The sequence below is a fragment of the Podarcis vaucheri genome (assembly GCF_965113315.1).
Source record: "Podarcis vaucheri genome assembly, chromosome: 5".
NCBI classification, from domain to species: domain Eukaryota; kingdom Metazoa; phylum Chordata; class Lepidosauria; order Squamata; family Lacertidae; genus Podarcis; species Podarcis vaucheri.
This window is the reverse complement of record NC_138763.1, coordinates 38,461,644-38,482,707: the sequence shown is the minus strand read 5'-3', so window position 1 is coordinate 38,482,707 and position 21,064 is coordinate 38,461,644. Positions and strand designations below refer to the sequence as shown.

Sequence of the window (21,064 nt, the reverse complement as noted above, 5' to 3'; positions counted from 1 at the left end):
ATTTGCACAGGTCTTGGGAAGAATTATTTGTGCTAGTGCCTCACCCCAGCGAGGATTTCACTCCAGAGGGTGACAGCGAATGCAGTAAGTCACAAGTGCTCAGCCATCTGTGCAAAGTTGGAATGACCTCCTAATGCAAAAAACATTTATGTTTTCACTGACATCAATAGGCTTTACAAGAGCCTTAGGCTTACACAACAGTGACCACCCATTGAGTCATTAAGGAACTGAGGCAATACAAATTCCCATCAAATTAGCCAGAAAAATGCAGAGACTTAATATGACACTATCAGCGGTTCCTTGGACATCAAAGAGATCAGGTCATTTCCATCCCCCCTCAGGTAACTTTTCACATGCAGTTCATGAATAAGACAGTTAAATTCTTGATTCTTTTCCTCACCCCATAGTGCTTCCATATGCTGGAAATATTTTACTCTGGGCTGTTTGGAGAATGATAATCCCACAGATCCTTTGGTATGTTTGGAATGTTTGCATTTCCTACTGTGTGTGTGTGTTTTACAAAAGCCTGTAAAAACAAGAGCTTCCTACTCACCTAGTAAAAAAAAAAATATTAATGGGCCAAGCCCCCCTTCATAATCAGTAGTAAGGAACTAAGGGAAGATGTGGCAAAACTGTCATTCACATGTCAAGTCCATTAATATACAAAGTTGGTTTGCATATATATATAACTTTAGCAGTAAACGGAGTGCGTGGGAAAGGGTACTAAATTGTCCCCTTCTCCTTTTCTTTCTTTCTGACTCCAGTACCACAGCTAAGTCAGGAAAGAAGAAAAGTGTCTAGAGTAGCAGATTGAAGGGAAATAATGCACAAAACAGGATGTAGCACCTAAACTCTCATGTGATTCTTTTCATTTTAAGGCAAGACCTACCCATCAGCCATGTTACACAAGAACAGGACAGACACATTAAAAGGAACCTATCATCATCATCATCATCATCATATCTAGCCAGGCTCTAAAACTAACATCAGAATCAGGGGAGGAGTTTGGTAATATGGCAACCTGAGTGAGGACAACCCCCCCACCAAAAAAAAATCTCCTTTTCACAATAATTCATTTTGGTATACAGTGGTACCTCGGGTTACATAGGCTTCAGGTTACATACGCTTCAGGTTACAGACTCCGCTAACCCAGAAATAGAACCTTAGGTTAAGAACTTTACCTCCGGATGAGAACAGAAATCGCACGGCTGCAGCAAGAGGCCCCATTAGCTAAAGTGGTGCTTCAGGTTAAGAACAGTTTCAGGTTAAGAAGGGACCTCCGGAACGAATTAAGTATTTAACCCGAAGTACCACTGTAATTGCTTTTCTATGTATCTTCTCAATAGATTGTGGTTGTGGCTGTTATGTTGCGCCTGCACAACCCTAAATATGTTGTTGTTGGAATGGAACCAACCTGAGGATTATACAGTACCTACAACATCTTGAGGAGTGGACCAGAATAGAAAAAGGAAAACATGGGTACAGTCTGAGACAATGCCAATAGTCCAGCAACCAAGACTAAGCAAGCGATACTTTCTACTCATGCCAGGAAGAGTGATTGGAAGAGCTTCATCTGCTTAATTTCTGTTTGCTAGGCTGGTACTAGCTACTTCAAAAAACTACTATCCTAATTTTATCATAGCTGATTTGCTTATGTTTGTCAGTGTGGCTCCAAATTCATCTGCGTTGTTTCTTGAATCCTGCCTTTTCTTAGATTACTACCTACACTTCTCTAATCAAAGAATCACAGAATTGCAGAGTTGGAAGTGACCTCGAGGGTCATCTAGTCCAACCCCCTGTGGTGCGGGAATCTCAACTAAAGCATCCATGACAGATTGTCATCCAACCTCTGCTTTTGAAACGATCAATGCCATTGAAATGGTCCCCAAATTATATTTGGGATTTTCACCATTCCCTGTAACTTTTCTCCACTTGCAAATCCCCTGATGTGATGTAGGGTGCAGTTGTATACTCGAGATCCTCTATCTACAGGGCTTACAGGGTTTGGCAGAAGCTCTGCTATGCCAGCCCTAAAGTTTAGAGTAACTTGCATTTCTGGGGGAAACGGATTTTGCTAAGCTAAGCACCTGCCCCTTCAGAACCTGCCTGCCAGCCTGAAGTTGCTTCTGGCTCTTCTGATCTTCAGGTTCTGTTTTCAGAAAGTGACCATTGGCTCCCCTAGACTGCCATTTCCCCTGGGGCAACTGGGCTAACAGCTGGTTCTTCCTGGGACCTGAAAAACTGACTGCATGGAGCCTAGTATTTCATGGATCCTGACAAGTTCAATCATCCCCCCCCCCCAGCCTTGGCTCAAAGACCATCCCTGCACAGCACTGAAACCAAAGATGAGCCAGGGGTGAGTGTTCAGGGGGGGAGATTTTTGGGAAGCACATGGAAGTATGGACTGGGTACCATTTATTTCACCCTTTTCTTCCTGAAAGAAATCATACCCCATCCTCGCCTGCTGCTTTAGAGATTATTGGGGTAGATGGACATGGACTTAAACAAATGGGTCTGCTGCCATCCCACATAGCTGGAGACTAAGTGAAATTAGGGGGTGTATTCCCCACCCCCACAGGATTTGTTGGCTGTTTGAGGGCACTCCTGAAAGAAGCAGTGAGGTGTAAGTGATTGATCATTGTGAAATAAAGGTAGGGATGTTGGGAGCAGGAAGCAGGAAAGGGAATATCGGAGGGAGGCTCTTTAACTAGCTGGAAGGCTACAATTTGAGAGGGTGTTAAGAGATCAAAGGAAGAACAAAGTGAGAAAGGGGAAATGAGATAGGAACTGAAATGTGGAGGGGGTGGAACTGGTCTGTACAGTGTTGCTGTAGAGCAGTCTTTCAAAAAAAAATTCTTGAGCTTGGGGCCCCTGTTCTGAACTTCTTCTGCCTTCTGGGACCCTCAAGCCCACCTCCAGCCATCTGCTTCATAGCAGAGCATGCACAGATCCTTGCATGTTGCCATGCATGTGCAACCTGCTGTTGTGTGCAGTGAGATTTTTGCTTAGGGCAGTAATCAAACACTTGTGTTAGAAAGAGGAGCAGAACGAGGTATTGCTTAGTGTTCCTGAAAATGCCAACAGGGAAAATATAATTAGAATATAACAGTAGTTCTTCCCAAATCCAGCTGGAATGTTGAGGTAGGTGGGAGAGTTGTTGACCTTCCGCATAGAATCATAGAAGGGATTTTGAGGGTCATCTGGTCCAACTTTCTGCAATGCATCCATGACAGATGGCCATCCAACCTCTCTGCTTAAAACCCACGAAAGAAGGATATGAATCAATGATCATCCTCTTCTAGAGGGTGTAAAACTGATCTTGGTTGTAACGGCAGGAAGGCTTCAGCTGGTTCAGGATCCTTTGTTCCCTACTTCCAGGTGCTTTTAGGGGCATTCTGCACCACAGTTTGAAAACCACTGCTGTAGGAAGAGAGCCAGTACGTCTCCCTTGAAAATTATGAGCCTTGCTCATGATCCTTCTTTTCTATTGCCCATCTATTGTTCTTTCTGACAGGCAATGTGAAAAAAGCTGAGAAGATGCAAAACTGCCCATGATAAAAAGGGATGGGCACAGGAAAATCTCACAGCCGAAATTACACCCCTGATCTAACCAGATGATCCAAGTTTTTTAGGTGGTAGCTCCTCCCTCATCCAAGCACAGTCTCAATGCAACATCCCCATGGGCTGAACTAGGCAAGATTGCCTGCTTCAGATACTTCTCTCTCCTTCCATTTCTGCCTCATCAGTGATGGTTTTGCTCTTCAGAACTGGGTGACACAGCTATGTTGTCTGTGGATGGAGAATCTGGGAGGTAGGAACGTGAAGGTGTGAATTATTTCTAACAGACATAATTGTGAATCTGGATCAGGAGTCGAGGTCAAAGATTGAAAGCAGTAGTGGTTCACATACATGCCATATCCTTGCTACCTTCCACTTCTGGTTGGACCTAAGGAAGTACAACGAGCAATTTTTGTTCTATTGGGTTTCTTAATAAATTGTGACAGAGAGGCAGCTACTGGCCACTACACAAATCCCAAATGTACTCACTGCCCCCCTTCTTCTATTCTTCAGCCTTATTTTGAGAAAAACACTTTAAGAAAAGCACAGCTCTGCTCTGGTGCCTTAAATTCTCTGCCCCAGCTTGAACCTCCCTCAATGGCTTTGTGTTGGCACATTCCATGTTCTTCCAAGAAGTGCTCATATCTGCCTCTGACCATCACAAAAGGAAGAATGTGAAGACAGGATGGATTAGTATGGGCCATAAACTTAATGGGAGTTTTGAGAAATTCTCTCATCATCTAGAAAAACATAAAAGTGTGATTTTTAACTAGGGATTATGAATGATTCCAACAATGCTGTTCCGTCACGCCAAGTGGGGGAAGAGGGACCCATCTTTATAGGTTGTTGTATAGTCTGGTAGTTTATGAACAATGCAGCTGCTTCCAGGCAGTAGTTTGTAGAGGTAATAAATCATTTCTCTTCCACTGTGAGCTACAAGCTGAATTGCAATTGACTTTCCACACTGTTGGGGATAATCTGTCTTTTCTGTATGTACATCCTATTAAGTTATGCCCATGCCAGTGAGTGTGACGTAGCTGCTTTAAGTGGAAGGAAAGTCTAGCTCACTGAGTGACCATTTGGGAAATCAATAGGGATATTAAATGGTGCTCACTGGGACAGTTATAGAGAATGTGTGCTGTTTGCCGCTACCTGTGTCAAAACCACACCTCTTTTTAAAAGATAGCAAAATAACAGTAGGGCATCTAAACCTGGGGAGATTTTGTACTTCTCCATTCTTCTTAAAAGCTGGAAGTCCTGTGGTAAGGGGGGGGGGACTAGAAGACACACTGGGAAAACATGGGAGGAGAGTAACTGGATATTGACAAATGTGAGTGAACAAGGCATAGTGATGGCACACTTCATGCCTTGGGTGATATCCAAAGTTAGTGCATTGATTTCAGTGGACTTTCTCTAAGAATGACTTGGTGAGATACCACCCCTAGCCGAGTGTGGTAGCTATGCGGGGGGGCTAGCTGGGGCTTTTGCCCCGGGTGAAACCTCATGAGGGGCACCACTGAGGCTCTCAGCCTGTGTGTGTGTGTGTGTGTGTGTGTGTGTGTGTGCGCACGCACACACACACACACACACAAATGTGCATGGGAGGGTGCCAAACTGGGTCTTTGATCCAGGTGAAATAAAGCCGAGTTTTGCCCCTGCCTAGCCAAAGCTGGTCCGCTCATGCAGCAAGGTGAGGCAACAGCCTCAGGTGGCAGGATCCACAAGGTTAGCAGATCCAGCCCCCAAGGATACATCACCCACTGCTGCAATACATCATGTGGAGCCCAAACCTGCCAACCCATTGCCCAGAATATGTGGGTGGGAATCACTCTGCCAATGTAGTGAATATTTTTACCCGTTTGAATATCCCGCTCCAAAGCATTACTGAAACAGAGGTGAAAGGAGACTATCTACTGGAAAGGGCTCAGCCCTAATGCCACCCACTCAGTCTGTATACCTGTAAATTACAAAGGTGCTACAGGTTTCCCATGCTCTTCAAAAAATTGCATTGAAACTTGTTGTCTTTGGAAAGGTAACCCATTATCGTCAGAGAAAGCAAGTTCCACCAATTTCTCAAAAAGACATAATGCTGATGGTATGCAGTATAGGCACTCAAGTGCAAGGCAAATGATTCAGTAAGCAAAATTATTTAACTAGTTGCTCCTAGCAGGCATACAAAAATGCTGGATGCTTGCCACACAAAGTTGCCCTTTCCCACAATAAAAAGATGAGTATCTGATTAAAACGACACACAGAGAGGAGTGGCTGTTCTGTTTTGTTCAGTGTAGTATTCTGGGGTCTTCACAGCTCATTTCTTGTGTGTCAATATTTTCTAAACATGGACTGGCCATGTCCAAAGGGAGTAAACAGCCTCTTTGGGTACATTCCCTGCATCTTTAGCATTCAGGTTACTGCTCCGGAATGTTATGCATACAAAGCAGGTCTTATTCTTACCCACAACCAGAGAGAAGAAGCCCTTGTGTTACTGCTTTTGCTCCGTGCTTTTTTGTGTGTGAACCTCAAGCTGCATAGCACGCTAAGCTGAGATCACTCCAAATGTAGGATGGGCTTTCCAAACCAGTATAAACACAAGTTTAATGGTCACAGAATATGATGAAGCAAAAATCCTATCTGCAGCAGAGAGCTAGATGAAGTGAAGTGTGAGGGCTGCCCTGGGACAAAAGGGGCTTATAGCTATACAGTGGTACCTCTGGTTACGTACTTAATTCGTTCCGGAGGTCCGTTCTTAACCTGAAACCGTTCTTAACCTGAAGCACCACTTTAGCTAATGGGGCCTCCTGCTGCTGTCACACCGCCGCCGCATGATTTCTGTTCTCATCCTGAAGCAAAGTTCTTAACCCGAGGTACTATTTCTGGGTTAGCGGAGTCTGTAACCTGAAGCGTATGTAACCCGAGGTACCACTGTACCACTCAACCAACCTATAGAGAAAGCTCATTAAAGCCAGTGAGGTTCTGGCTTCATTATGCTTTAGATATCACTCATATGAATTAGGCTGGTCATGTGTCCTACTTTTCAAGGGACAGTTCTTTGTTTGAATGTATCCTCTCTCTGAAGGCTGTACTTGGGAGAGTAGGAGCCTTGATGTTGCCCATCAATAGTTAGCACCTGAGCAGGCAAGCACACAGGTCACTTGGCCACAGTTTGCCCCACTGTGAAATGGTTTATTATATTTCTATTCATATTACAATAATTATTTCTAATCTTGTGGTACAGGAGGAGGGAATTGATGTGACATAAAAGATTGGCATTTGTGAGCTGGTATAGTGCTCCATTATTTCTTTAGTTGCAAAAATATTTGAAACCCATGTGGAATTGTGTCATATAAAACAAGCCGTTGGGGGGGGGATTAAACCAGCTACATGCTATAAATACAAACATTAATGATAACAGCCAAAACAAGAGAGGAGATCAATCAGGGCCAATAAGAAGCCCTCTGGGAGAATGTGGCCTTGCCTTTTAAGTGCCCCGTGCATTGTCCTGTTAAATGTGCTGATCAGTGGCCAAGTATAATACTGTATATGATGCAGCTCTTGGGCTGAAGTCTTACAAAGAGTTGTGCACTTACCATTCTGTAAGTTGTACAAGGGTATTTGTTTCCTTCTGTTGTGTGGCATGCAGAGTCTGCCTTGTAAAAAGCAGGATATGAAACAAATAGATTGGAATGGCAGGTCATGGAAGGGAGCAGGAAATACCTCCAAGGTAGCATATTTCTTGAGAGGGCCTGTCTTCCTGGACTGTGAGGCACCCTCCAGTCCAGTTCATTGTTCCTGCCTCAGTTTTAAGAGGACAGAGTTTGAGAGGGAGCGAGGTGGTGAGAACAGCCGCCAGATATCACGACACATGCCTGTTTCTCAAACTCCGTCTTTACTACCACGAACAAATGGGCAGACACTCTAAGAAGGGCAGAGGCCTGTGCGTTATCGGCTATATTTAGGGCCTGCTCTTTATCCCATTTCTCATCCTAATGTGTAACAGGGTGCGGATTAAAAGTTAAAACTGAGCCAAGCACAGGGCAAGAAAACGCCCTAAGGTCAGCCAAGGTGGGGAAGTGGAAGAGCAGCCAAGAGAAATGTCAGTTTGAGCAAGGGGCTAATACAACTCCGTAGCTACAGCTAATTAGCTTTGATTTGCAAATTAGGATTCATTACACTCAGGGTGAATCAGGGGAAGCAGAAGTGTGTGCAACTTGGTTTTCTCCTTCTCCTATTTCTTTCTGACTTTCCTGGGGCTCAAGGTCTTTGATGCGGGTGAGATACACAATTCCTACTTTCCTTGTTACTGCAGAAATAGGACAGTTGCATGTGGTGTGGGCTACTTACTTTCCTCTCTGTCTCTTGCCTACAAAGACCTCCACTTCCGGCTATATAAAAAAGGCAACAAAATCATCAGAAGGTTGGAGCATCTTCCACATGTGAAAATGCAGCCTTTTCTTGCAAAACTTTAAATCTGAGCCACCTAGCTGCTCAGCCTACACCCCTGTATTAAGAATCTCTCCTTGATAGTCTCTGATAAATGACTGGTTGTCATTTGTCTCTGATAAATAATTTGATTGATACCTGTAATAATACAAAGTAAGGAGCGGGACTTTCCATGCAAAGCATGGTTAGAGGGATGTACCCTCCACAAACAGAACAGGGTTTTTGTTTGTTTGTTTGCTTGCTTGTTCTGTGCACCAGCAACAACAACAAGCTGAGTTTCCATGGGATCTGCCCCTTGAAGGCCAGAGTTATTTTTGCAACCCTATGGATTTGGCACAGGAACAATTTGTCTTTCAGTGGAGCAAAAGCATTCCGTGAGAAGTGGTGCCTTGAGAAAGGACTTCACAAACAGATTTGGGGAAGCCATCCACTTCCTCTGAGGTACATTGGAAAAAGCACCATGCCCAGATTCCAAGACAGAACATTCTCATTGGAGGCATGTGGGGGGGGGGGATAGGACTGTAGAGCTACTGCCTCATATCACCCATCACTGTACAGATTCCTGAATAAGGGCATTTCCTGTATGTTGAATGTCCTTGTGTTACAATTTCAGAGAAATAGAGACCCATTGTGGGATGAAGGGAAAGAGGAACAGACAATGCTGAAGGCTACATCTTCAATACCCCCTTGAGAAATAATCAAGGACACTATTTCCCTCTAGTTTAATTAGCAAAATCCCTTTATCTCAGAAGCATGAACTGTGAAAGCAGAGATTTTTCACACAGCCCAGTTCCTTGCCTGCAGGTGCCTTTGCTCTTATCAGATGACTGGTGCTCAGCTGCAGGATGTGATAAGGCCCAGTACTTTAGCTATATACTGGCTGGATTCCTGGGGAGGAAACTTCCTCCTTTGTGTTTCAGGTCTGGGAGATGTGCCCCACAGGTCACCATTTGCCCCATACCATTTTAGTGGAAAAGGAGGAAGAAAATAAATCTACCAAAGAGGATGAAATGTAATCCAAAAGCGAGATAAAGGAGCTACAGATTAACCTTTTGAAGAGTCCTTCCTGGGAGCAAACCTAAAGCTAATTTCAAAGATCGTCTCACACCTAAAGTGGTTATTAAGCTGGTGAGCTGAGCAGTTAACTTAAAATTGTGAGCTGTCTGTGTCTCAAATATGAAGCTTGTTAGGTAAAGGTAAAGGGACCCCTGACCATTAGGTCCATAGAATCATAGAATCATAGAGTTGGAAGAGACCACAAGGGCCATCGAGTCCAACCCCCTGCCAAGCAGGAAACACCATCAGAGCACTCCTGACATATGGTTGTCAAGCCTCTGCTTAAAGACCTCCAAAGTAGGAGACTCCACCACACTCCTTGGCAGCAAATTCCACTGTCGAACAGCTCTTACTGTCAGGAAGTTCTTCCTAATGTTTAGGTGGAATCTTCTTTCTTGTCGTTTGGATCCATTGCTCCGTGTCCGCTTCTCTGGAGCAGCAGAAAACAACCTTTCTCCCTCCTCTATGTGACATCCTTTTATATATTTGAACATGGCTATCATATCACCCCTTAACCTCCTCTTCTCCAGGCTAAACATGCCCAGCTCCCTTAGCCGTTCCTCATAAGGCATCGTTTCCAGGCCTTTGACCATTTTGGTTGCCCTCCTCTGGACATGTTCCAGTTTGTCAGTGTCCTTCTTGAATTGTGGTGCCCAGAACTGGACACAGTACTCCAGGTGAGGTCTGACCAGAGCAGAATACAGTGGCACTATTACTTCCCTTGATCTAGATGCTATACTCCTATTGATGCAGCCCAGAATTGCATTGGCTTGCGGTGCTCATCTCGTTTTATTGGCTGAGAGAGCTGGCGTACATGGGGCCAGCATGACTAAGCCGTTTCTGGCGAACCAGAGCAGCGCACGGAAACACCATTTAGCTTCCCGCCGGAGTGGTACCTATTTATCTACTTGCACTTTTACGTGCTTTCGAACTGCTAGATTGGCAGGAGCAGGGACTAAGCAACAGGAGCTCACCCTGGCATGGGGATTTGAACCGCTGACCTTCTGATCAGCAAGCCCTAGGCCCTTTAACCCACAGGGCCACCCGTGTCAAAGATATGAAGCTTGTTCCCTCTAGGAAATTATTGAGTTGAGCATATAAAGCTGCTTTGTACTCAATCAGACTGTTTCAGAAGCAGAACAATGTAAAGTCCTGGACTTTAAGAAGAGATACCTGGATTCACATCCCTGTTAAGTTATAAACTGTGACCTGTGGCTGTCTCTCAATATCACCTACCACACAGTTCTGGGTTCTTGCGAGTCCACGAACTCCTTGGAAAAAAGGTGGAATGATAATCTAGCCCAATATTATCTACTGATAACAGTTTTCCAGGTTCTCAGGCAGACATCAGATTGTTCCAGTGCCCACCCAAATCCTGACATGCTTTGTTCCATTTTAACCAACTGGCTATCCCTTCCTCCCGTTGATACTTTATAGATGTGTCCTTATTTATTAAACTTTCTGTGTGCCTTCATTGCCTCCCACTATGTTCTTCCTCCTGTTATAAAACCAATCTTTGCATAATTCCCATTCGCATGAAACTTTCTACTACTGGAATTTAAATAAAAACCATGGTAGAGAGGAAACCTAAAGATAGGCTTGTGATTCAGCTGACCTTTGGGTTAATGGAGCTACTGGGTGTGTTTCTGCTAAAAGAAATCTCCAGACAAAATGATCAAGGCATCTAGGTGTGTTATTTCGTTTCTTATTATTGTATTTATTTCAGCCAAAGAGTGGAAGAGATGCTTGCAAGATTTTCTGCCTCAGGAGACAAAATAATTTGTGTGGCCTTCAGTACTCTGTCTCTTTGCTTGGGAGTGGAGATGCTTGCAGCTGCACTTCAAGCAAACAAATATCTTTGGTCACCCCTAACAGGAATCACATATTTGCACCTAAGTAACTAAAGTTATATGACACGAAAGATAATATTTTATGTTGTGAATAAATTACGTGCTGATTTGTGTATCCTGATTCCACCTGGCCCATGACTTTAAACCTTTAATTCTTCGTCCAGTCAAATTGGAAAAGTACCGTAATGCATATTCAGGTGACTGCCTGTCCCCCAAAGTGAGACTGGGCAGGGCCACAGAATCATAGAACTATCAAACTGGAAAGAACCAGAAGGTCAACTGGTTTTCAGTTTCCAGATCCCAGCCACAGTTTCATTTCTGACCTCTGTGATTATGGGCCCATCCCCTGAGACATGAATAACACCACTTCATTGTATGAGAGAACCTTAAGGTATCCCACAAAGCCTTCATTCCAATGTGGCTGCATTTTTTTGTGAAAAGGGGCAGGGAGCTTAGAGACAGAGTAATTTTACACATGGAACAATTAAGATCTTGTCTCTGTTGGCCTGTGCCTCATCTTACAGCTATGTAAGTGGTTTGGTTTTGCAAAAGTGGCATTCTCCGAGACTAGAGTACATTGCATAGATTGCTTATGTGAAAATGGAAATTTGCAGTTGGCTTCCGTGAAAAGATTCAGTGAGTTAAATATTGTTTGATAGTCTCTGATAAAGAAACGACAGGGCTTCAAAAATAATTTGATTGATAAATTAAATTCTGGGGCTGCATCCATGATGAACTAAAAAAGATGCTCATGATATCTTTAGGGGGGAAACCTGAGTCATTCTTACTGAGTATAGTAGGAGATGAGATACCACAAGACAGGGAAAAAATGTTCTTTTATACAACTGCAGCAGCCAGGTTACTCCTTGCAAAGAACTGGAAAGGAAATTATATGCCCACAAAAGAGGACTGGCTATATAAATTAACAGAATTTATAGAACTGGCAAAATTAACTGCGGCAATAAGATATCAAACACATAAGAAATTAAGGTCACAATGGTTATGGTTTGAAGAGTACATGAGAAACACTGCTCTAAAGATAACATGCTGATATGTTTAGACTAAGTTCATAAAGTTGTCTTGATAATATAATATAATAGTATACTAAAAGAAATAATGTAGTGACGCATGATTTGCAATGTAAATAAGAACTTGATTAAAAAAATGACGAGCACTGGTGGAGGGAAGTCACAAAGTTGTATTATCACCCACCTATTTTATGTACTTCTTTCTTACCTTAACTTTTCTCTTTCGGTTTTTTTTATCCTTTTTTCTTTTATTTTTCCTTGTTATTTTTTGTTGTCATTATGTTATTATGGTTGTAAGTGTATGTGTATGTGTAGTAATGTTTGTATGAATGTCTAATCAAATCAAATAAATATTTTTTTTAAAAAAAGAACAATGTCTGCTTGGATCCATGCGATGTTTCCCCTAATCCAAAACTGACCCTAATCTAAGGCTCCTGCAAGATGTGATTACAGTAATAGTAGTTACCAGAGTCTTCACTGATAGTCACATATAATGCAGATGCAGTTCAGTTGTACTTGAAGAAATGGTGCAGCGTAGATGTTAGAAAGAAAACAAAGCCGGAAGTTTGTTGTTCTGGATGGAAGGTTCAGTTTGGATGAGAAAGACCAGGATTCAAAATCCTGGCTTGACTGAGCTTTGAAGCTTTTAGCCTAGCGTGCCTCCCAGGGTTGTCATGAGGATAAAATGATATTAACTCAGGTATCCTTCCTTGACCTCCTTGGAGGAATGGTCAGAAAGAATTTTTGCTATTAGTTCTACTAGTTCTTCCGTCTATGAGTCTACAAATGCTTTCCAGACAAGAGTTAGTGGGATAGGGGATAGCTCACTAGCCCTTAGGCTGTTATGGTGGGAGCTAGATTTGTGTCATTACAGCTATGAATAGAGTGCAAATGCTTCCAGATGATGACAAGCAAAGACAGCATCCTGGCAGTAAGACATTTGGCTATGGACTTGTCTTCCCTAGGGAGATTATTCAAGTTCCACCAGTGGAATATTTAACAAAACTGCAAAAATCGGCAGAACCACAATTCAAGGAGTCCTCTTCCACTCCATCTTACTTTGCACTCCCAGATAGAATACTGGACAGTTAAATCACCTAGCCTATCATCTTGAGACAGAGACCATCTTGGCTGTGAGTCCTGGAAGACCTACAAGCCTTTTCCCACATGGCCTGGGAGTATGGGTTCCTGATTGACTCAGCTTTCTATTGATGTAGAAATTGTTCGTTTTGGTTGTATATCTTTTTATGTTTTATTTTTTGTAAAATATTTCTTTTGTTACATTGTAATTATGTGTTTTTTTCATGTTAGCCTCTTTGAGCATGATCTGAACTATGAGAATGTGGCATGCAAATCAAATTACGTATGTACGTATGCATCATTTGCAGACACAAAAGGAGTCAAATAGACGAGTGTAATTTCTTTTCTTTTCCCCTCTTTGTGAGACTTGATGCACGCACTTCAAAGGAATGTTGCAGGCACTGTCCATATTCTCACTGCCCTTGAATTATCAGCCTTCTAACATGATGCTATTTACTGTGGTCACTGATAAAATAAGCTGCAAGAAATACGTGAACAAAAAGGAAAGCCCTTCCATGTTTTGTCTTCTCTCACACAAACCTTCAGAGAAACATCTGCTTTTGTGAGTTCTGGGTAAAGGCTGCAATCAAGTGTCAGAGAAACTACAGAACATGATTCAGAGGAGATGCTGAATATACGTCAAACCTGATTCATTTGGCCTGTTATGGTGCTCCTGGAGGGCACAAGGAGAAGGGGACAAAAGAGGACAAGATGGTTGGACAGTGTTCTCGAAGCTACCAGCATGCGTTTGACCAAACTGTGGGAGGCAGTGGAAGACAGGAGTGCTCTGGTCCATGGGGTCACGAAGAGTCGGACACGACTAAAGGACTAAACAACAACAAATTGCCATTGTTACTGTTCCTGCATTTTCCTGTGATTTATTTTGCACTACTTTTATCAGTCTCTACACAGACTGAACCAGAGTTATAAATCAAAATGTTGAGACTGAAGCTTAGACTTGTGCTTACCACATTTTCCTGAGCAAAGTGGTGCATACAGCACTATCCTAACTATGTCTATTCTGAGTAAACAGATATAGACTTAGACTGTGCATCAGCTTAAATCCAAATGCTTTGGCTTAAGTAAGCTCTGAACCAGAATGTAAATTTCCTCCAGATGCAGTCATCAGAGTTCTTATATTTTTCTGCTTTTGACTGTTTTCTAGGACATGCCAAAGCTTCTAGGAAAAAAGTTAAATCATGGCATGAGTCTGCTATAAAAATTCCTTCTGAAAGCCCCTTGTGATCTCACTGGCTTGTGGTATTTTTTTACACAGGGTAATATCGTATTGATATTTTGGATACGTTTACTAGCCAAATTGTTGCTAAACCACTAAAGATGTTCATTTCATAGCAGGAGCAGAACATTCTTTCCACCAAAGAAGTTATTTAAGCTGTCCAACAGGACTACAAATTTTGAATGTCTCCTTTTTGCTTACCCGATACTTTTCACAAAGTGATGATTTCATGTAATAAACAAGCCTTCGGATGTGGGGAGGATAAACTTTTTGGGTGAAGACCTGTGAAAAGAAAACAAGGTTCAGAAATTAGGGTGAATTCAGTTCTTGAATGTTTTGCTAACCTACTCATCTCATCTCTGTCCTTTTGTCTAGCCAGAGTAATGCTGATACAAAGATGACAAGGAAAACTAGTTCAAATAGTTATACTGTGTGTCACAGAAGATGCTCATAAGAGGCAAGCTTTGCAATCCACTTTGGTTTCTGTCCTAATTGATCCCTTAAATGGTTTGACATCTGGTTACTTTAAAAACTGAGGGAGAAATCATTATTAAAAAAAAAACCCATAAAGGGCAGCAACTGCTTCTACTTCCTTTTAACATTATTGAAGCTTAGGACCAGCTTTAATTAAACATTTTCTCATGGATTCCAGTCTCCACACACACACACACACACACACACACACACACACACACACACCACTATTCTTCTTCTAGCCAGGCAGATGGTCAGACAATCAGATGGTTCTGCTTTGAAGGCAAAGAAGTAAATGATGGGACTGGGGACTTCCGGGTTAGCACCATCGGCGAATGGCGGAGTTCCTCCGACCGGAGGAACTGGCTCTGTGGAAACTGGGTCTTCCTGCCGCGGCGAAGGTGGGGACCCGCTGGAAATCCCAGGCGGAGGAAGCCTGGAAACGTGGAGTTCAGCAGGACACCATTTTGGGGCTCCGGAGTGAAGTGGGGTGAGCAGCGCAGTGCTGCGGACTCATTGCTACTTTCACGAAGTGAAGCCGCACAGCCATTGCCGGAGAGCGCTGACTTTTTCCTGTGGACAACTGGATTTAAAACAAGTACCCGTGAGTAGAAACGGAAAATTGGATCAAGAAATATCTTAATTTGGCACCGAAGCAGGAAGGTTCAAAACAGGAAGTCCGCCTTCCGCTTTTTGTACATAGACTGAAACAAAAACTTTGTAAGCTAAAGTCTGGAAAGTCGTTAAAAAAGTTTAAATTTCCTTCATTTATAATTATTGAAACCCCCTTGGAAGCAGGAGAAAAGGGGGGGGGACTTTATCTAACGCCTGCAGGAGAGAATGAAGAAAGATAAGTTTCCACCGTCTCTAACCTGGGAACGGGGTGTCAGAGACAGAAATTCTTGGAGAGGTTCATTGACTGTGAATGGAATACTTTGATAGATAGCTAAAGAAGAGAAATAAATTGATTCCAATGTTGCCTTCTGCAATCTAAAGAAACAAAATATCTGAAAAATGAAAGTAATTTTCCTTTGTTGGACTTGCCTTAAAAAAAATGGATACAAATAGAAATTGTCTCCTCTAGAGGGAGCTTGCTAAATTGTTGCTGCGTCTACTTGAGGACTCTACAGCTGTCAGATTAAGATCGTGGGACCAGTCCTTTTTGACCTTGACTAAATATGAGCTGGGAGGAAGTTTTGGTGCTTGCTTTATGCAAGACAAGTGCCTTGCTGGAACAGATGCATGAGAAGATGGATTTGATGAATGAGAAAATGGATTTGATGACTGTTGTGGTTAATAACTGTGGACAAACAGGGAATATTGATACAGAAACTATTCAGGGACCAACTCAGGAACCTTTACTGATTGGGCAAGTGCAGAAGATAATGGAGGAGGTTGCGGTTGCACCTCAAATAATACAAATGGAGAGACCCGAGGCCCTACAGGAGTATAAGCCGCTGTCTTTGAAGATTGAAGTTGGAGTCGGCCAGGGGGAGTCTGGAGCTGAGGAGGTTCTTAACTTTGGAGAGACCTCGAAATATGTTTTTAAATATTTTTTGGACTACATTGATGATTGTGGGGAGTGGGACTCTGGGGAATGGGCTGGTTGGATGAAGGGAGACGAAGATAATTTTGGGTTGGAATCCCCAAGAGACCTACTCCCCAATGAGAAAGGAAAGAAAATAAGAAAGAGACCAACAAAAGACAAGGAAAAGTGCAAGTATAAACAAGAAGAAGAAGATCTGCAGAAGGGACATGGAAGAGACTTAAGGGCCTCGGACATTAGATTACCAGGCTGATGGACTAGATGGAATGGACAGTAAGGACTGACACGACCCGAGACCAGGAAGAAGAGACGTTGGATGAAGATTGGAAGAAAATTTATAAAGAAAATTTTTTTCTAGGGAATTAGCCTAAAATTAATGAACATTAGGGAAAATGTTGGAATGAAACTATATGACTCTAGTAGAAAATATATCAGGAGTTATGTATAATCGAGTATTAAGTGTTAAGCTCTAAAGTATTTTTTGGTAAGATAAGGTTAAATAACTTAAGGTAATTTGAATAACAGAATATGGGGAAAGGATGGAAAGGATTTGTTGAGTTAATTAATAGGTTAAATTGTCAAGATAAATTATTTAGTAAAAATTGAGAAAGATGGAAAGAATTTGCTGAAATAATCAATCAAACTAGAATACAAAAAGGGAGGTGTGAGGAGGTCAGTGAAACAAGCAAATGGAAGTTAAAGATATGTAATATGGGATTTGTGTCTTTTTTTCCTTCTTTTTTATCTTTTTGCTGTATTGTTGCATTGGTTTTTATGTCTTTTTTTCTTGTTTTTTTCTATGTATTGTAGTGTTGTTTTTAATTTTTTTCTTTTTTTCCTGTAATTTTGAAATTATTAATAAATATTAAAAAAGAAGTAAATGATGGAACTGAGCCTGCAATGTGGAACCCATGTTGGAGCTCTGGGCAAAATATGCTCTGGTATCACCACAGCTAGGTGTAAGTGCTAGGAATTCAAAACTCAACACTAGGACATGGAATACAAAGCAGAAACCAACTGAATAGATAGAAAGTGTGTGTGTAAAATCTACAACCTGTCCTGCTACACATTCACGCTATAGACCGGGGTGGCTAACAGTCCTCAGGCATGAGGCACATTGACACAAAGTTTTTAAAGGATACATTTTGGAGGTCAAGAGTAGCAGTCTCAAAAAGAAGATGGCCGCCAAGAGGTCAAAAAATGTTTGCCATGATAGAGGTCAGTTTAAAAATTGTGAGTGGACCTTGTGGTATCACAATGGGGTACCTATGAGAGCAATTAGTAAAAAAAAAAAACCAAAAAAAATTAATGAATGAAGCTGAGAGGAGGCAACCAAAAAAAAACACCTTTTAGCATCAGGAGCACAGTGGGGATTCCATGGGTTCATCAAACAAATATTTAAACTATTTATACTTTTACTTTATTTCTACCAATTTGGAGGGTTGGGGGGCAGTAAAAACATACTGAGGGCCATATGTAGCCTTCAGGTTATGGGTTAGCCACTTCTGCTGTAGATAATGGATTTTGTGGTGTGTTTTGAATGGAAGCATACAGATATGTAGGTTTTCAATATAAGGTGGTATTTATGCATGGTGCTGAGCCTGCAGTGAAGATGCTTGTATTTGGTAGGCATTTGTGATGGCCTGGGACTTGGGCTCGGACTCAGAACAGGAGGAGTCTTTGTACACACCAGATTCTCTGCCTCAGGCAGCAGCTGAACCGAGTCTGGGGCCTGATTCTGAAGAACCCCAGTCTGCACAGGTTCCGCTGCAACAAGCACCAGCTGAGCGAAGTCTGGGGCCTGAGTCTGCCCCGGCTCCAGATGCGGGAATCACCTCATTGCCCTCTGCTGGGCAATCACGTGCAGCTGCTCCACTACCAGTTGAGTCAGGCGAGGATGAGGCGGCCTTTGGGTCTAGTAACCCACTGACATCTCCCGAGCTGCAGAGGTCTGAGAGAAGGAGAGACCTGAGTAACCTCAGGAGTGCTTGCCTTCGGGTGAGACAGGGAGGTGAGTCACCAGGGGATCAGGACCGGCCGTTACACCATCAGAGATAAAAGGCTGTTGGACCCCGCCCCAGGTTGTGGGAGCAACATTGCTGCTTGCTGGAACCTGCCTGTTACCCTGTGCCTGACCTAGCCCGGTTTCCTGCCTTGGCCCTGTTGGACTGACTCCTTGTGGAATCCTTGGATTCGGGACCGGACCTGGACCGCGTTGCTCGGGTTAACCCCTGGGCCCAGCACAGCATTCTACACTGAGAAGAGAAATTTCTTGTTGTTGTTTAGTCGTTCAGTCGTGTCCGACTCTTCGTGACTCATGGACCAGAGCACGCCAGGCACTCCTGTCTTCCATTGCCTTCTGCAGTTTGGTCAAACTCATGTTGGTAGCTTCGAGAACACTGTCCAACCAAGAAATTTCTTACTTGGGACAAATTTGCTTCCATGACGACATTTTTTAGGATGACGGGGTTGTGTGCTCGCTTGCTTAGAAAAGCTGAATTAGTAATCTTTTCATTCTGGTACAGAAGAATGTTAGCCTGGCTGCAGGTGAAAGGAAGGAGATCGACGTGACAGATGGTTAAGAGCGTTCATGAATTAAATAGTATGCCAAGAATAGAACAACTGCATTTATGAAACTCTCTCACTCATTCAGAAAGAAGATGCAAGGCTGGCTTGCCGAGGTGAAGAAGACATGGCTAGAAGCTAGGAAACTCTCATTCCCCCACAGGTGGTTGCTTTCAGAACCCAAAACGTTCTTTTTATTCAGAGGGAGAAGCAGCAACTATAGTATTCAAGGTCTCTTGTGACCTCAAACAGCTACCGTATTTTTCGCTCTATAACACGCACCCGACCACAACACGCACGTAGTTTTTAGAGGAGGAAAATCCATAGGCATGCCACCCGTAGGCATTTCCTCCATAACATGCACAGACATTTCCCCTTACTTTCTAGGAGGAAAAAAGTGAGTGTTATGGTGCAAAAATTACGGTAATTTTCTCAGCCTTTGCATGCCTAGGTGTTGGGAGTGGGGCAAGGGAGCGGACACAAGTTGCCTGCCTGCTGCTGCTGTTGTTCATTATGCCATAATTTTACAGTTTAATACAGATGGCACCCCAAAGGGCACTGAAGCATTTGGAAAGGGCAAAGACCAGAATTCACAAGTCAAACCAAGAGTTTACTCTTTCATAGGAATCCTATATGTCAGGCATGGGATAACCTCCTTCAGACCAAGAGCCACACTCCATTGGAGAGTGGGGCCAGAGAGAAAGCAGCGAGTGGAGCAATGGATATGGCTTTGTATCAGGGTGGTAGCCATATGTGGTAGGGGAGGCATTTATTGGTTTGGTATGTTGTTGCTTTTATTGTGTGTTTTGTGTTTTTAATTTGTATTTTTTTATGCTGTAAACCACCCTGAGGTATTTGGATGAAGGGCGATATACAAATTTAATAAATGGGGGGGGAGGTGTTGTTGTGAGGTAGTTGCCTCAGGTGGCAGATTGGGAGACAACGAGAGAGGTGACAGATCTGAGGAGCATGCCAGTGTGATGTAGTGGTTAAGAGCGGTAGACTTGTAATCTGGTGAACCGGGTTCCCGTCTCCGCTCCTCCACATGCAGCTGCTGGTGACCTTGGGCTAGTCACACTTCTCTGAAGTCTCTCAGCCTCACTCACCTCACAGAGTGTTTGTTGTGGGGGAGGAAGGGAAAGGAGAATGTTAGCCGCTTTGAGACTCCTTTGGGTAGTGATAAAGCGGGATATCAAATCCAAACTCTTCTTCTTCTTCCACCACCACTGCTTGCTCCTCCTCCTCCGCTGTTGCCACTGCCTACTCCTCTCCAGCTTTCTTTTTTCTCCCGCGACAACTTTGATGGGGGCAGCTTTAGCGGCAGTAAGCCATTTTCTGTTTCACCTCAAGCAGCAAAACGTCCCAAGCCAGCTCTGCTTTGTACATTAGGCTACATAGTTACATTTCATCCACTCAAAATTCACTAGATTACACACAGTTACACACACACACACACACACACACACTTGTGTAAAATTTCACTGCAGGATGCAGGAATCCTACTGCTGACTCTATATTACTATAGTTAATTCAGCATGTTTTTCTCTGTGTTAATGGCAGAAACATGCAGTCAGAATTACAAGATAAGCAGCATGGTTTTATTAACCAAAGCTCTCAGTTTGAAAAGGAGTTAACAGAAAATGGGGGGGGGGGAATAATCTCATGGATGTATATGATTTTGTTGGAATGGGAAACCAAAGATGAAATGGTTAAATCTGCTTTGATTCACTGGGCTAGAGATGTGGGACATAATATCAAGATGGAGTCGTGGGGAAAATTGTGGAAATCAAATCTGAAATTCCCAGCGTGTTATCCTCTGAAAGAAAATTTTATGAAAATGATTCATAGATGGCATCTGACACAAAGCAAATGAGCAAAAATGTATAAATCTGAGTCAGGTATCAGAAATGTAAAGAAGTAGAAGGTACATTTTATCATATGTGGTGACATGTAGAGTGGCTAAGGATTTTGGGGTGATGGTCTGTAACAGGCATAGGCAACCTTCGGCCCTCTAGATGTTTTGGCCTACAACTCCCATGATCCCTGGCTAACAGGACCAGTGGTCAGGGATGATGGGAATTGTAGTCCAAAACATCTGGAGGGCCGAAGGTTGCCTATGCCTGGTCTATAATGAGGTAAAGGAAATATTTAAAGTGACTCTTCCGAAAAAAAACACACCCCAGAAGCACTTATTTTAGGGATAACTGGGGCAGATGTTCCAAAAAGGCAG

General features: G+C 42.9%; 1 long non-coding RNA gene across 1 annotated transcript in view; it reads right to left on the bottom strand.

Moving 5' to 3' along the window:
- The window catches only part of LOC309532071, a 163,013-nt gene that overhangs the window by 120,827 nt on the left and 21,122 nt on the right, over window positions 1-21,064 (bottom strand). Inside the window, exon 2 of the long non-coding RNA XR_014219581.1 lies at window positions 14,451-14,531. This is a non-coding gene — a long non-coding RNA (uncharacterized lncRNA). The remainder of the gene's footprint in view (window positions 1-14,450; window positions 14,532-21,064) is intronic.